We start from the raw sequence: 12,007 nt of genomic DNA, 5'->3' as shown, positions 1-12,007 counted from the left end.
ATTGTACAATTAGCTTGTGAAGGAAATCAAAAATGCAGGTGTGCATAAATATAGGGATTGGGAATTCAATGTAATGGTTTTTAGTCATCTCCCAGAGTTCTTTTTCTGGGCATAGCTAGTTCAGTTCATTACTGCTCCATTAGAAATGATTTGGTTGATCTCGTTGCTGAGGATGGCCTGATCCATCAGAACTTCACCATTACTTCTTTATCTCCATATTTCTGTTCTAACTTAAAGACAATGACTTTCCTCATTCTTCAATGAATTCTTCTTCAATGAATAGCTCCACTTAATATTTGTAATTAGGACTTTTAGTGACCATCACTGCTTATACTTTAGGGGATGTATCTTCCATAATAAATCCTAGATCCTTTCCTTTCCTACACTGTCTTAGTGATCTCCCATCCATGCAGAAAACTATACATTTAAATGTATATCTCTCCTGAACTCTTGAACATCACCAGCTATCTGCTAGACAATACCTGGATTCATTAGTAACTCAGTATGTTTAAAATGCAATCATCTCTCCTAAACCTACTTCTCTTCCCTCTTTCTATTAATGACACCTTTTAATTTTATTTTAGTTACTGAGGTTCCCAACCAAGGAGTTATTCTGTATTCATTCCTCTCTTTAATTACTCATATCCAACTCGGTTGCCAAGGCTTATTAATTTTACTACTACATTTCTGATGTTCAACTTTCCATTTAACATGGACCCTATCCTAATTTAGGCCTTCATCACTTGATGTCTGAACTACAATAGTCTTCTCATTGGACTCCTTTTTTAGATCTTCCCCTTCTCCAAAATTTCCAGGATAATTTTTCTTTTTTAAGGCACAAGTCTGATTTATTTCCATTTTCAAAGATTTTTTGATGATTCCCAATTGCTTCCAGGATAGAAATGTAAATTTTTCACTTCACATTTAAAGCCTTCCATAATCTGTCTTCAATTTGACTTTACAGATTTATTTTAAAATTCTCCCCCATCTCCCCTACTCTCCATTCCAAGTATTGTGTCCTATTAGTTACCTAAACTCAAGCTCTCATTTCTCTCATTTCTTTATACAATCTGTCTAACCATGTCTAGAATTCACTTCCTTTCTGCCACTTCATCACAGAATGGCTCTTCCTATTTTATGCTTTTCCTGATTTCCCTTTTCTGCTTCCATAGGTAGTGTCCTCTTCCTCCTCGAATTGCTCTCTATGATTAAATACCTGTGTACATAAAATTTTCCCATGTTTACTCCTCCACCCCCCTTAAAAGCAACAACAATTTTTTTTTTTTTTTTATTCTGGACTCTTGAGTCCATCAGTTCTCTTTCTGGAGGTGAGTAGCATTTTTTTATCATAAGTTTTAGAGTTGTGGTAAATCTTGTATCGATCAATTACTAATTCTTTCACAGTTGATTATTGTTACAATATTGCTGTCTTCCTGTACATTGTTCTCCTGTTTCTGCTTACTACATCAGTTCATAAAAAATCTTCAAATTGCCCAAAATTGATTTTACATATCTAAAAAATAACAATTTATCTGGAAGAACAAAAGGTAAAGAATATCAAGGAAATTAATGGGAAATAAATGTGAAGAAAGGTGATCTGCTCATATCAGTTCTCAAAGTGAATTTAAAGTAGTAAATGTTATAACTGTTTTGTACTGATAAGGAATAGAGTGGTAGATCAGTAAAATAAATCAGGTATATAAGACATAATAAATGATTGTACTAATCTAGTGTTTGAAAATCCAAAGACTTGTGGGTTTAGGACGAGAGCTTACTATTTGACAAAAACTTCTGGGAAAACTGGAAAACAGTTTGGCAGAAACCAGGTATAGACCAATATCTTACATAGTATATCAAGATAAGGTCAAAATGGGTACATGTTTTAGATATCAGCAAATTAGAAGAGAAAACAATAGTCTACTTGCCAAATTTATGGAGAAGGGAAAAATTTGTGACAAAATAGAGAATACTATTAAATATAAAATGGATAATTTTGATTATTTAAAAAAGTTTTACTAAAAACAAAACCAAACAAGATTAGAAGGAAAGCAAAAATGGGAAACAATTTTTATAGCCTTTATCTCTGATAAAGGCCTAATTTCCCAAATATATAAACTGAGTCAAATGTAAGAATACAAACCATTCTCCAATCGATAAATGGTCAAGGAATATTTTTTAGATGAAATCAAAAGTTCTATTGTACCAAAACAAAACAAAAAAAAAAAACTCAAAATCACTCGATTAGAGAAATGCAAATTAAAACAACCCTGAAGTGTACTACTTCACATCTATCAGATTGACCAATATGACAGAAAAGAAAAATAAATATTGTAGGGAATGTAGGAAAACTGGGCCACTAGTGCACTGTTGAAGTTGTGAAGGGATCTAGCCATTCTGAAGAGACATGCATTGTTGGTGGAATTGTGACGTGATCTAGCCATTCTGGAGATCAATTTGAAACTAAACCCAATAAAGATAAAGATAAAGGCTTTATTACTAAAATATAGAGAGAATTGACTCAAATAAAAATATGAGGCATTCTTCAATGGTTTAAATAGTCAAAAGATAAGAATAATTTTCAGACAAAACCATTTCTAGTCATATGAAAATGCTCTAAATCACTGTTGATTAGAGAAATGCAAATTAAGACAACCCTGAAGTACCATTACATACCTATCAGATTGGGTAAAATGACAGGAAAAGATAATGATGAATGTTGGAGGGGATGTGGGAAAACTGGGACACTGATGCATTGTAGGTGGAATTGTGAATGGATCCAACCATTCTGGTTGATTTGGAGAGCCATTGGAACTATGCTCAAAAAGTTATCAAACAGTGCACACCCTTTGACCCAGCAGTGTTTCTACTGGGCTTATATCCCAAAGAGATATTAAAAGAGAGAAAGGGACCCCCATATGTGCAAAAATGTTTGTTTCAGCCCTTTTTGTAGTGGCAAGAAACTGGAAACTGAGTGGATGCCCATCAGAGTGATGGTTGAATAAGTTATGGTATATGAATGTTAATATTATTGTTCTGTAAGAAGCAATTAACGGGATGACTTCAGAAAGGCCTGGAGAGACTTACTTGAACTGATGCTGAGTGAAGTGAGTAGAACTGAGAGAACATTGTACACAGCAACAACAATACTATATGATGATCAATTCTGATGGAGGTGGCTCTTCCAACAATCACATGATTGTGTTTCCAATAGACATGTGATGGAGAGAGCTATCTGCATTCAAAGAGAGGACTGTGGGGACTGAATGTAGATCACAACATAGTTTTTTTTCACTTTTTGTTTGCTTTTTTTTCTTATTTTTTTCCCTTTTTGATCTTATTTTTCTTGTGCAGCATGATAATTGTGGAAATATGCGTAGAAGAATTGCACATGTTTTACTTGCTGTCTGGGAGGAAAGGGAGGGAGAAAAATTTGGAACACAAGGTTTTGAAAGAGTAAATTTTGAAAATTATCTTTGCATGTATTTTGGAAATAAAAAGCTATTAAAAAACTATAAAAGGCTATAAAATTGCATATATCCCTTGACACAGCAATAACACTACTGGGACTGTATCTGAAAGAGGTGTTTAAAAGGGAGCAGTAGGGATTTGGAAGGGAAGGACAAAAATGTACATGCACATTATATAAGTTACATATATATATATATATATATATATATATATATATATATATATATATATATAATATAACTTCTTTTTGTGGTAGCAAAGAATTGGAAATTGAGGGGATGCCTGTCAGTTGGGGAATGGCTGAACAAGTTGTATCATACAATTTGATGGAGTACTATTTTGCTGTAAGAAATAGCAAGCAGAGGATGCCCTCAGAAAAACCTGGAAAAACTTACATGAACGGATGCAAAGTGAAAAGAACAGAATTTGAGGAACTTTGTACACTATAGCATCAATATTGTAGGATGATTAATTGTGAATGACTTCACTATTCTCAGCAATATGATGATCCCCATCACAACTCTCAAAGGATAAAAAAATCTATCCACATCCAAAAAAAGAACTGATGGAATATGAATGCTAGTTGGAGAATACAATTTTTTCATTTTTTTTTTTTTTTCATTTTTTTCTTTTGGTCTACTTTCACAAGATGACTACTATGGGTATGTTTGGTATATCACACATGTATAATTCATTGTAAATTGCTTACCATCTCGGGTTGAGGAGGTGAAGGAAGGAGTAAGGAGAAAATTTAAAATTAAAAAAATATTTTAAATTGTGTATGTGTAATTGGGGGAAAATAATAAAAATAAATATAGTATATGTAAATAGAGCTGCTTAACTGTAGCCTGCTTGAAGGAGGCGGTGGGGGGCAGTAAAAGGAGAGAATATAAAAATGTACAGCAGAGAACAAAATAACCTACAAGGAAGCAAAGAAAAGATGGAGTCATGAATATAATGCCTTTTATTATTTTATTTGTTTTCTTGAAATGGAAACTTATTGTTACACATTTTGAATACTTTCTGATGTTCTGCTGGATACATGACAATGGTTTTTTTTTTTTTTTTTTTTAGTTTTCCTTTTTCTATTTTTTCCTTGTCTTGTATTTAATTAAAAATAACTATATAAGAATATATTAAAGTCTTAATAGATTTTTCTGAAACCACCCTTCATTAATTCTTATAGCACAATAATATTCCAATAGCACAATAATATTCCACTACATTCATATACCATAACTTGTTCAGCGTTCCACAATTGATGGATATCTTCTCAGTTTCCAATTTTTTGCCACACCAAAAAGCTATTTTCAATATTTTTGAATATTTAGATCACAGTATTTTTGTATACATAAGTCCTGTCCCTTTTTATTTGCTGCTCTTGGGGTGTTACCTAGTAGTAGGATGTAGTGTTTCTGTTTGGTTTTCTGGAGGTCTTGGAGCAGCCTTCATTTCAATTTTGTAATCTTATGAGAATAGCCAGGTCCAAATTATTTTCTCCTTGCCTGGGGCTGGGCAGCTTTCTGGAGAGCCTTCAGACAGGCCTTGGTCTCAGTGGAGGAAGTGCAGGAAACCAGCCACCATGGTGGTGTGAGATGGAGTGAATGAATCTGGCTCTGAGTCTGAGGCCTTGTGCTTCAGCCTCCATCCACCACAAAGGTGGACGATTGAATGAATCTGTCTCTGAGTCCACCCTGGCTAAGTTTGTCCCAGATTATATGCTCTATTATAATTAGATCATTTACAGTATACCGAGTATAAGCCAATTATTATATCACTATGGAACCATTATTGTAAGATGAAATCAATCATACTGAACTATTATCACCATGCTAAACTAGATAACCTTGTCTTATTAATTCCACTGAGTTAGCACCTTGTAAGAATCCTTGTTTCAAGTACAGAGTTCTGGCCCATAACAGTGGGATAGCAGGTTTTTTTGTTTTTTTCCTGGTTATACATGTATAAACTTTTAAATACATTTATTTATGAATCATGTTGGGAGAGAAAAATCAGAACAAAAGGGGAAAACGAGGAAAAAAATAAAGAAAAAAGTGAACACAACACATGTTGGTTGATTTACATTCATTCTCTATAGTTATCTCTCTGGATGCAGATGGTGTTTCCTATCCAAAGTTTATAGGGATTGCCTTGGATCACTGCACCACTGAGATGAACCAAGTCTTTCATAATTGATCACTGCACAATCTTCTTGTTACTGTGTACTATGTGTACCTGTTTCTACTTGTATTGCTCAGCAACGGTTCTTGTAAATTCTCCAGGCTTTTCTAAAATCAGCTTGCTCATTTTTTTTATAAAACAATAATATCCCATCACTTTCATATACCGTAACTCATTCAGCCATTCTCCAGCTGTTGGGCATCCACTCAGTTTCCAATTCCTTGTCACCACAAAAAGTTGCTACTAACATTTTTGCACTTGTGAGTCCTTTTCCCTCATTTATGATTTCTTTGGGATACAGACCCAATAATGGCACAGCTAGGTGTATAAAACAGTTTTTTTAGCCCTTGGCATAGTTCCAAATTGCTCTCTTAAATGGTTGTATCAGCTCACAACTCCACCAACAATGTATTAGTGTCCCAGTTTTCCCACATCCCTTCCAATATATTTTCCTGCCATCGTAGCCAATCTGAGAAGTGTGAGGAGATGCCTGAGTTGTTTTAATTTACATTTCTCTAATCAGTGTTCTCCTGTTTCTATTCTACTTAGCATCAGTTCAAGTAATTTCTCCAGGCCTTTATTCTATAATCATCTTGCTCATTTTTTATAGAATAATATTCCATTACCTTCATGTACCACAGCTTGTTCAGCCATTCTCCAATTGATGGGCATCCACTGCTTTTCCAGTTCTTTGCTACTACAAAAAGAATTACTACAAACATTTTTCTACATGTGGGTCCTTTTCCTTTTTTTGTGATTTCTTTGGGCTATAGACCCAGTAAAGACACTGCTGGATCAAAGGGTATGCCCAGTTTAATAGCCCTTTGTGCATAGTTCCAAATTGTTCTCCAGAATGGTTGGATCAATTCACAGTTCCACCAATAATGTATTAGTGTCCCAGTTTTCCCACATCCCTTCCAATATTTATAATGATCTTTTCCTGCCATCGTAGCCAGTCTGAAAGGTGTGTAGTAGTATCCAAGAGTTGTCTTGATTAATGCAAAAATTTTAAATAAAATATTAGCAAAAAGATTACAGAAAATTATCCCCAGCATAATACACTATGACCAAATAGGAATTATACCAGGAATGCAGGACTGGTTCAATATCAGGAAAACTATTGCCATAGTTTACCATATCAATAATAAAACAATAGAAGTCATATGGCAATCTCAATAGATGCAGAAAAAGCTTTTGACAATATACAGTACCCATTCCTATGAAAAACACTAGCAAGCATAGACATAAAAGGAATTTTCCTTAAAATAAGCAGCATCTATAGAAGCTGGATGCATTCCTAATAGGATCAGGGGTGAACCAAGGATGTCCATTATCACCACTAGTGTTCAATATTATACTATAAATATTGATGTAAGCAATAAGAAAAGAAAAAGAAATGAAAAAAATTAGAATAGGTAATGAGGAGATAAAGTTATCACTTTGCAGACAATATGATATACTTAAATAATCCTAGAAAATCATCCAAATACCTACCTGAAACAATAGCTTTAGCAAAGTTGCAGTATATAAAACAAACTCACACAAACCATCAGCATTTCCATATATTGCTTGACAAAGCCCAAGAGCAAGAGATAGAAAGAGAAATCTCATTTAAAATAACTAGACAAAATATTTGGGTGTCTATCTCCCAAGACAAACCCAGGAACCATATGAACACAATTACAAAACACTTCTCACACAAATAAATCAGATCTAAACAACTGGAAGAATATTAATTGATCATGGATAGGCCAAGTTAATATAATAAAAATGGTAATTATACCTAAATTGGTCTACTTATTCAGTGCCATAACAAACTGCCAAAAAGTTATTTTATAGAGGTAAAAATAATAAAATTCATCTGGAAGTCTAAAAGATAAAGAATATCAAAGGAATTAATTTTAAAAAAAACCCCAAAAGGTGGTGGCCTAGCAGTACCAGACCTAAAACTATATTATAAAGCAGTCGTCATCAAAACCATTTGTTACTGGCTAAGAAATAGTAGATCAGTGGAATAGGTTGGATGTTCAAGACACAATAATCAATGACTATAGTAATCTAATATTTGACAAATCCCCAAATCCAGCTTCTGGGATGAGAACTCATTATTTCACAAAAATTACTGGGAAAACTGGAAAATATGTCAGAAAGTCAGCATAGACCTATATCTCACATCCCATATCAAAAGATCAAAATGAGTACATGATTGGGATGTAAAGGGTGATACCATATGTAAATTAGGAGAGCATGGAATAGTTTTCAGATCTTTGTAGAAACAAGGAATTTATGACCAAAGAACTAGAGAACATAATGAAATGCAAAATTAACAATTTTGATTACTTTAAATTAAAATGTTTTGTTTAAACAAAATCAACAAAAACAAGCTTAAAAGGGAAGCACAAAGCTGGAGGGAAATTTTGCAACCAGTGTTTCTGATAAAGGCCTCATTTCTAAAATATATAAAGAATCCTGTCAAATTTATAAGAATACAAGTCATTCCCCAATTGATAAATGGTCAAAGGCTATGAACAGATCATTTTCAGAGAAAGAAAACTAGAACACTAAGGCATTGTTGGTGGAGTTGTGAAATGATCCAGCCATTCTGGAAAGCAATTTGGAACTATGCCCAAAGGATTATAAAATTGCATATCCTTTCATCAACAGTGCTACTGGATCTATGGCAAGGAACTGGAAATTGAGGGATTGTCTTTCAGTTGGAGAATGGTTGAATAAATTATGGTGTAAGAAAGTCATGGAATATTATTGTTCTATAAGAAGCTGGATGATTTCAGAAAGACCTGAAGAGACTTACATGAATTGATGCCAAGTGAAGTGAGTAGAACTGAGAGAACATTGAACACAGCAACAAGAAGATTATGTGATATCAATTCTGATGGACATGGCTCTTTTCAACAGTGAAGTGATTCAGGCCAATTCCAATAGATTTTATAATGAAGAGAGCCATTTTCATAAGAGAGAGGACTATGGGGGACTGAATGTGAATCACAGCATAGTTTTTTCCACTTTTGTTATTGTTTGCTTGCTTTTTGTTTTTTCTTTCTCATTTCTCCCCTTTTTTATCTGATTTTCCTTGTGCAGCAAGATAAATGTGGAAATATACATAGAAGAATTGTACGTATTTAACATATGTTGGATTACTTCTTGGGAGGAGGTGGATAAAAGGAGAGAGAAATTTGGAACACAAGGTTTGCAAGAGGGAATGTTGAAAACTATCTTTGCATGTATTTTGAAAATAAAAAGCTATTATTTAACAAAGGGTTAAAAAAGTAGTAAGATTTTTTTTTTTTTTTTTTTTTTGCATTGATATTCATTAGGAAGACTTATCTGTAATTTTCTTTTTCTGTTTTGGCTCTTCCTGGTTTAAGTATCACTGCCATATTTGTGTCATAGAAGGAATTTGGCAGGACTCCTTTATCCATTTTTCCAAATAGTTTACATTTTATTGGAATTAATTGTTCTTTAAATATTTGATAGAATTCACTTGTAAATTCTTTTATATACTTTTTTTAGTCTTTTCTTAGAGAGTTCATTGATGACTTGTTCAATTTATTTTTCTAAAATGGGACTATTTAAGTAATTTATTTTCTCTTCTGTTAACCCGGGCAATTTATATTTTTGTAAATATCCATTCAATTAGATTTTCAGACTTGCTGGCATGCAGTTGGGCAAAATGGCTCCAAATTATTACTTTAATTTCTTTTTCATTGATGGTAAGTTCAAAAGGGTATAGTTTTTATAAACTTTTAGACCTACTTCCATATTGTTCTCCAGAATAGTTGGACTTGTTTATAACTCCACCTTTTTTCTTAAACTCCTTCAGCATTGTCATATTAGCCAATCTAATGGATATAATGTACTACTTTAGAATTGTTTTAATTTTCATTTCTTTAATAATTATTTAGAACATTTTTTTCATATGAGTACTGATTGCTTTGATTTCTTTCTCTGAAAACTGTTCATATCCTTTGACCATTTATCAACTGGGGAATGACTTGTACTTTTATAAATTTGACTCAATTCTTTATATATTTGAGAAATGAGATCTTTGTCAGGGAAATTTGATGTAAATTCTTCACCCCCCACCTAGTTTCCTTGTGTTTCTTCTCATTTTGTCTGCCTTGACTTAACTCCTTTGAACCTCACTATTTTTTTTTCTTTGCTTATGAACTTGTTTCTTTCCATAAATCTGACAAGTAATTTTTCTCATGCTCCCTTAATTTGTTTACCATCTCACCTTTTATTTCCAAATACCCATTTTGAGCTTATCTTGGTATATGATATGCTTGTCTATGCTTAGTTTTTGCCAGATAGCTTTCCCATCCGTTTTTGTCAAATAGAGAATCACTATTAAAATGCCGTGTGTTTTTTACTTTATTTTCTCTCCTTTCATTCCCTCTCCTACCTCCCCAAAGCAGGCTACAGTTAAGCACTGATATATTTATGTATACTATAATTATTTATTTTTAATATTTTATTTTTCCCAATTACACATAAAGACAATTTTTTTAGCATTCATTTAAAAAATTTAGTCTCAAATTTTCATTATTTGTCAAATTGCTGCGATCTTTGAGTTTCTCAAATACTGGCTTGTGCTCATTTGCTTTTATATATTGGGTACCTAATCTAGAGAGTGGACTAAAACTTAAAAACAATTTCTACAAAACATTTGCCTCACCAAGTTCACTTCCAAATGTAGCATAGCAGATGGGCAGGTTTCCTCCTCTTGTAGAAACCGGCATCTTGACTGCAGGATCATTCTATTGCTAGGCTGTGTCCTGGTTGTTCCTTAGGGAGGAAGCTTAAAGCTTCCTCTGGCTTTTAGGCTTCTGGTGGTTTGCTCTCCTGATCTTTTGAAGTTCATGCGGTCTCTTATCTTCACATAATCTTCACATAAGATTAGGAAATAGATACAACAGAGACAGAAGCAAGACATAACGTTGGTCTTTCTCTCCACTGGCGGGCTTCCAGAAGTCCTAGACTCCTCAATCCGATGCATTTCTGGCTCATCAGCCAACAAAAGCCTCCTTTTTTGAAAAATGTGACAAGAAGGCAGGAAACAATAACTTTCCATGCTCAGTTATTTCCCAGTGGTACTGAATTCCCTAATGACCTCAATGAACTCCATATGTAAATTGAATTAGCAGAACACATTGTACATATTCATAAGGACTGGATTTATTGGCTAGTCCCAATCCCTCATTATAATGATACATGGTGTGAACCTCAAAGGAGAAGTCACTGAGGGAGTGAGGTAAGGGAAGAGTCTGAAAGTGGTATTAAGAAGCAAAAAACCAACAACTTCTGTTGTCCCAGGAGAGTAGAGAGGGATGACATGAATGAAGGAATAATACTAGAGACTGTGCCCAGGTGTGCTCTCCTGTCCTGTCTTTGAACACTTTGAAATCCAATCTTTCAGATAGATTGCATGCCACATGAGATCTGCCTTGATCATTTTCCTCCATGGTTCCCTTCATTTTTTTTTTTTTTTTTTCTGGAATCAGTTCCTTCTAGAAAGACTGATTTATTCTTGGCAGGAAATTTATTCTATTCAGGAAAAACATCCTACTTAGAACTGTCCAAAAGTGGAATGGGTTATGTTGGGAGATAGTCCTTATTGGTGTTTTAAAAGAAATTCTTCTTCAGTACAGGTTGGACCTTGAAGCTCTCTCCTACATCTTCCTGAATTCAATTTTGTCACTTCTTACTGCATAACAATATTCCATTACAATCATAGGGGATTCTAGGGGAAACTTCCTCTACCTCAAGCTTCACACAAACCACATATCAAGAAGGAACTCTAAAAACTTAACCACATCTGGGCCTGCCAAGAATATCCCTCCGACATCTGGTACTGATTACCTGTTCTCAACCAAGCCAATTTTCTAGGATATATCATCTTGTCACCTGAATCCTAACTTTGAGAAGGTTCCCTTCCCATCATGTCTCCTTCACCCTGAAGCCAGGATGAGTTTCTTGCATGTAGGGACAAATCTCTATTTATACTGACATAATGTATGTTTTTTGTCTGCTTGCTTGCTAAGTTGCATGACAATTAAAGCTCCTGATTGTCTCATTTCCTGAATACCAATTTTTAAAAAATTCCAAACCCAGGCATTTTCTTTTTGATTTAAACAATTACCAATAGGGTTGTACATATTTTTGGTCAAAGATTGTGTTATATGACCAACAAATTATGAAATCAGATTAGAAGAAATGGAGTAGAGGTAGAGAAGTCTCTATAGCAAATATCAATAAAAGTCATATCCAAAATATATGGGAAAATAAAAAATAAGTGTAATATAATAAACATAAAACACTCAGAGCCTTCTCTGATAGG

Source organism: Sarcophilus harrisii, chromosome 1, assembly GCF_902635505.1.
Source record: "Sarcophilus harrisii chromosome 1, mSarHar1.11, whole genome shotgun sequence".
In the NCBI taxonomy this organism is placed as follows: Eukaryota; Metazoa; Chordata; class Mammalia; order Dasyuromorphia; family Dasyuridae; genus Sarcophilus; species Sarcophilus harrisii.
Note: the sequence above shows the minus strand (reverse complement) of the source record.